Source organism: Taeniopygia guttata, chromosome Z (assembly GCF_048771995.1).
Source record: "Taeniopygia guttata chromosome Z, bTaeGut7.mat, whole genome shotgun sequence".
Classification (NCBI taxonomy): Eukaryota; Metazoa; Chordata; class Aves; order Passeriformes; family Estrildidae; genus Taeniopygia; species Taeniopygia guttata.
Window position 1 is genome coordinate 69,407,059 of NC_133063.1, and position 6,211 is coordinate 69,413,269.

The following is a 6,211-nucleotide window of genomic DNA, read 5'->3' on the forward strand; positions in this document are numbered from 1 at the left end:
TCATGCTTACGTTTGTATTTCTTCAACTTGTTTCATTTACAATTTCTTTACCAAAATGTCAGTGAGGAGCTTTCTTCAATTTCTGAATATGAGATTTTAAAATTATTCTGTAAGATATATCTGTCTTCATGCAGATGTGAAAAACCGTACAAAAATGTAAATATACTAAGAAGCTTCTTTTTAGTAGTTCTGCTGAAGGAACAGTAACCCAGTTTTATTTGCTGCACACAAATAGATGCTTTCTGCTGCATACTGTGTTCATCTAGAGAGTAAATTGTATGTCTCACTTAAATTGGTTGTGCTTGTCAGTACAGTGACAGCTGCAAGGTACAAGGGTAAGGTAGGTTGTCACTGTCAGTTGCAACTTGTAAGACGCTCAAAGAAAAAGGGTGATGCCTCACTCAAATGTCAGTCTCTTTGAGTTGTGCAGTACTGGATGCAGAGAGGTCTGGTTCACGTGGACAATGATAACCCCCATGTGTTATGTAGAATGACTTGCCTAGAAGGCAATTGTTCATCTAATTTTGGTTATGTAGTTACTGTTTTACACAGTCAAAAGCTGAATTTTTAAATCTGATTTGTCGAAAAAAACCTGTCCAATCTGGTGCAGGCACCTAAAATCAATAAAAAACATTGTCCCTTTCTGAGTTGAGTTGTCTTTGCATCTGTCTTTGATAATGACTTCCACAATAGCATTACATGGTTCCTTTTGTTGTTAGTAGATTGCTTTTTAATCATGGTTGTACATTTCCTTTTATTAGGAAGGGAGACGTTTGCTCTTGCTGCTTAGATTTTCTGTTGTCTTGGTTTTCTTCTGGTTTTGTGTGGTGTTTTTTTTGCAGAGGTGGGGGGGAAGGGGGGGGTGTATGTGTGTATTTTCTTTTTTCCTAGAGTCTTTAGTATCTGTTCATAGCTCATACAAATCAATGAACTGATTCTGTGTTTTTTGCGATGTCACAAAAGACAATATTTCAGGTGAATTGAGAATGTTTTCAATACCTTTGCTCTTTTCATCTGAACACTTTTTCTTGTCTCATTTGTGCCTGTATTAAGCAGAGATTCTGCTGAGCTGCATATCCTGTGAGTGGTTGTTTTGTTTATTTGCATACATTTGCCTTAAAATTTAATGTCACATGGGAATAACTGCAAGTTATTCTTTCAGGGGTTTATTATTTTATGTTTATTGACATCAGATGTTATCTGACATCTGTGTTTTTTTTGCTTGGCTAGCTCTCAGTTTTGATCCTGCTCAAGTCTCAGGTTATCAAGTAAGCTGGTTACCACCAAAGTTGTTTTTAGGCTAGGACTTTGAAAGTGTTTATATGCTTGCATAAGTATGTATGGTGTGGTATTTCTTGCTCTATGTGCAGCCCCATATGGGATCTTGTCTGATGTTTACCCCTGTTCTTAATCTGTGTTGTTTGTGGTGTAAGGTTTTTTATTGACAGTTCAGCTGAGCTGATTTAGCTGGTATTACCTTTATCATGCTGCTTATGAGCAACTGCAGTAGATTTCAGGACTGAACAAAGTCTTTTACAGATCTTTTAAGTAAATGGATTTATTATGCATGTTCAAAGTATTGTGATTAAAGTTATTAGCATGTATAATTAAAACTTTTAAAATGCTTCTTTATGTGACTTCATTGGTCTCAAGGATTTATTTTTGTAGTATTTAGTGAGAGTAACTATCAAGTCAGTTTTTTAGACTTCTTTTGCACAGTGTCTATCATCCTGTTCACCAGAAACAATGCAAGAATTTTGAGGGATTTTTGGTGGGTCGATATTATCTTAGAGGAGTGGTGTTACTGTGGAGGTCTACTATGCTTTAAATGAGTATTTTCTGTCTCTGATATCTGTTAGTCTTGTTTGACTACAAGGATTTCATAGTTGTGACAAAAATGTTCATCCCTATTCAATATGTCATAATATTGGCTACGGCTTGGGTTTCTAGTACTGTCAGATATTTCTAAAGTAAGAAACCTTTGCCTTCTAAATATCCAGTGTTGATACATAAACATACAGTTTATTTGGTACCTGTAATTATCAAACAGTGTTTAGAGGCCTCAGTTATTCAAGTGCATTTGGACTGGGAGGCCCTTCAATTTCAATATAAAGTTATGGGATTCCTTCCATGGATTCAGATATGGAGGTATGGTTGCAGGTGGTGTTTGAGTTGGATATTAGGTAAAATTTGACTGGGAGACTAATGAAAGACCATTTGAGGACAAAGGCAATTGGAAAACAAACATTAATTCCTAATGAAAGAGGGGTTTAGAAACCATAGAGATAGAATTATAAACCATGAAGTCACAAAGATCTAAGAATAAGGTAGAGTTGTAGTTTTACAATGTGTATTAGCTGTTCTCTTAACCTGTCGTTGGTCTCAATAATTTTCTTTTCTTAGCCTCTCACAAACACTGGAATTTGTTCCCTCGATTGTGTAAACACCACAGTTTTTTGTAGGGCTGTGATGTAAACTGTATTACAAGTGACCCAAGTTAAAATTGGTTTTTTTGTCTCATTTGGAACAAGTGGCATGAAGGAAAGGCAATGGACAGGATAACTTCTTAAACTGGCTTGCAGTGTCAGAGAAAATATTGTGTAATCGCATCCTGGATAACCCCAGAGATGGACTGAGCTACAAAAGAAATGTTGGGTTCCCAGTGGAATTGGAGGGCACTGGATTGCACAAGACCTATATCCTCAACTGTGGCCAGTAAAACTTGTGTTAATCCAACAGCTGGCTCCCAAAAGACAGACTTTGGAACTACTCATGACTGTGTAAATAGGTGCACAGTTATCTTTTAATTGCTGCATACCTGGGTCTTTATAAACCTTTGTAACTATGCTCTCTGTCAGAGAGCTTGTGAAAATGTACTTCTGGCTAATTTTCTCCTAACCTGGCTTCTTCAGTTAAAGGTGATTTCAAGGTAGTTGGCTAACATTAGGGCATTCTGTTCCTACGTATCTTCTCTTATTGGCGACTAGCCCACTTAAAACATGTTTTGGACGCTGCAAGGAGGATGGACATGTACTGAATTTCAGCAAGTGTTTCATAAGCATACTTGCAGAAGCTGGGGTTAAGCATGTTAGACTTAAGTTTATGATAGCAGGAGTGCAAAACTTAGTAAAACATACAGGCGCTATGCAAAGTGGATGTGAAAATGAACTGGAATCTTCACTTTTCATTGTTACGCATTGGCAGACCTAAAAGCAGTGTGACGAAATAGGTCTACATCAAAGCAGAGATTAAATAAACCAGGGGGTTTATTTGGCTGAGGTTTAATGAGATTACACCAGTATCACCCAGAAACAAGTTAATTTGAAGCTATGTTTATCATATAGTTGCACGTGTGATTGTAGCACACAAAGGTGTACCTGAACTCAGGACATTGAAAGTTTCACTTTGGCCTTTGCTTCCCAAGCTGGTGCACATGTATTAGCAGTGCTTAGAAGGATATCTTTAGATTGTAGCGCCCTTAAGCCATACCATAATTTTCTTGGTCTTTGGTATTTTTTCCAGGTTTCTTTTCAAAGAGCTCTGCCACTTGCTGAGATTGCTATCTTAAAACCTGGTTTCAGCCAAGACAGGGTTTTCTGCATTAGCTGTGCAGGGGTGGAGCCTGGACCCATGTGGCTGTATCTAGGTTGTTATTCTACACCATGCGCTTCAACCTGTTGAAGTAGGGTGATGTCACTTTTGGAAAGAAGAGTGTGGCATCAGGTCAAGAAGAAGTATGGTGGAAAGAGGGAACCTGGGGCCTTTGGGGAGTGTTTTTCATGTAAATCACCCTCTTTTGTACACCTGTGTTATTTATACTGTTGCTGTCCATTTTCTTATCTCATTGCTGTTTTGAGTAAATGTTCCTACATCAACCTGTAATCTCCGCCTTTTGTTTTTTTCACCGTAGTGGGGACATGGAGAGAGCAGCCAGGATTTCTTTTTAATGGGAGTACCAAATTGGGAATGCCATTCCTAAATCATGACACTTACTAATAATTCTGCTGGTGAACCCACAAAGCAAAACTTTAAATTCACTTTAGAATGCAAAAATGTTTTTAGTTTGTTTTTTTGAAAAAAATTATAGTATGTGTCAATTTTTATGGTGATTTGATGAGTTTTAACATACAGTTTCTTTGAACTCTTGAACCTGATGTGAAAATTTTTGAGTAGGTTGATAATACATTATGTCTCTTCTTGTAGTTTGTTATGTGGTTGTGCAGTTGTTATGACTATGCAGGGTGGTGAAAAAATATTTTTTAGTCAGACTTTTTAGAAGGATATTTGAAGTTTGTCATGACTTGATATTACAGCACATTAACTGTGCCATAATATGCTAGAAGGCATTGACTGTCTGGTTTCTTATCCTTGCAGTAGTCTTGTGGACTGCTCAACCAAATTTTATGAAAGGCTTTTGAGCAGCTTTATATTTAGATTTTTTGAAACCATTTCTGCAAATAGTGAAAAAGCATTAGTTTTGAACAGCATGTAGGGTACTTGGTACTTTATGCAAGTGTGTCAAACTACTTTGCTCCCTCTCCAACATCTGTAGTATGTCTTGGGTAAAAAACTCAGTGTTGTTTTGAGTTGATGCAATGTAACATAAGTGTCTGTAAGTGAGAATACCTAAAGGGAAGTCACCTTGAGTGCCCTTTACCATGCAGTTAATGGGTAAAATGTCTGTGAAGCCAGGAAAAGTGATGGTCCCCTTTCATGCCCAGGGGGCACACTGAATGAAAACAGGAGCATATCATCCTTGATTTTCAGTGGAAAGGCAGCAAATAGATATGAAAAGGATTTCCTTAAATTATTGTTTGTTTTAAAGAAAACTGTTTGGATGTTATAGTTACAGTTCTGCTGAAGTCTAAATTTAGTCAAATAATGTAACTTTTAGGTAAAGACAGATGTTGTATGTATAGAACCACAAAATAACTTAGTGAAGTGGGACCTCGGTTTCTGTTTCAAAATTCTGGAAAAAGCAGGGTCAGTAAGGAGGTCATAACAGGTATGAAAGATGTATCCAAGCAGATTGTAAAAATTTCCAAGGATGGCGATAACACATCGACCAGTGGGCCATCGTCTGGATGTCAAACATTCTCTTTATAGCCTCTCTGAACACTTTGTGTTTCAACTTGCTCCTGTTGTCCTGTGGATGGAGAACAACAACTTGGTTCCATCTTCTGAATACCTTCCATTTTGGTACAGGGGACTGCTGTTAGACTCCCCCAGTCTCATCCAGGTGGAACAGACCCTGCTTCTTAATCTGTCCTCATAGAGTCTGTGCTACGGCCTCCAGCTGTTGGATGCCTCTGATGTGAACTTGTTCCTGTTTGGTTTTGGTTTCTATTGCTTTTTAAAGTTCATGTTCCTGACTCTTTTCTTCTTACAATGTTTGCCAGTGTTTTTTTTTTTTTTTTCTATGTTAGGACAGTGGAATAGGACCTAGATTCAGAATTTTAAATTCAGCTAAAATCTGAATATTGGCAGATTTCTAAATAAAGGCTAGGACAGTAGGTGGCCAGATACTTTCCAACAAGCAGACTAGGAATATATTCTTCCCCCCAGTTTGTGTAAAAATAACCATATAATGATGAACAATGATTGGTTTAAATTCTTGAAGGATACTGTGACCAGAAACAGGCTGCTCAGCTCATGCAATTGACTGAGTTTTCATTCTTTATTGAACTGCATAGTTTGAAAAATATAGTATATTTTGATACATTTATTTGTTATATAACCTTTCTTTATAAATATTGTATTTAATAATGTCACTTGTAGTTTTTTCGACAGTTTGCTATGTTTTTGTTACATTTCAAACAGTAAGTTAAAATTACTGTATTTGAAAACTATAGTCAATGTGCTTTTTGGCATAATGTAATAAATTAAAATTCAAAGTCTAGATTGACCTCATTAAATTCCATCTCTTCTTACATGAAAATGCACCATAATGTGTCTTGTTTAATTAAAAACATTAGTGCAGAGAACTGTTTGGCTCCTTGAGTGATTAAGCATGTGGAACTACAGTTTAAAAAGTAAATGTGCTACATGAATGTTTTATATTAAATGTTCTCTTTAATTTCAGTCATAACTTAAAGGCAATATTTTTAATTTGAATAAATATATTTGCTTGGCCGTTAGATTGCTGAGTACTTAATTATGCATGACATGAAGATAACACATGTATTTATATTGTTATATTGGGAGTTTGTGG

General features: G+C 36.5%; 1 protein-coding gene across 6 annotated transcripts in view; it reads left to right on the plus strand.

Moving 5' to 3' along the window:
* Positions 1 to 6,211, plus strand: part of JAK2 (Janus kinase 2) — an 87,829-nt gene that overhangs the window by 2,531 nt on the left and 79,087 nt on the right. The window lies entirely within an intron of this gene.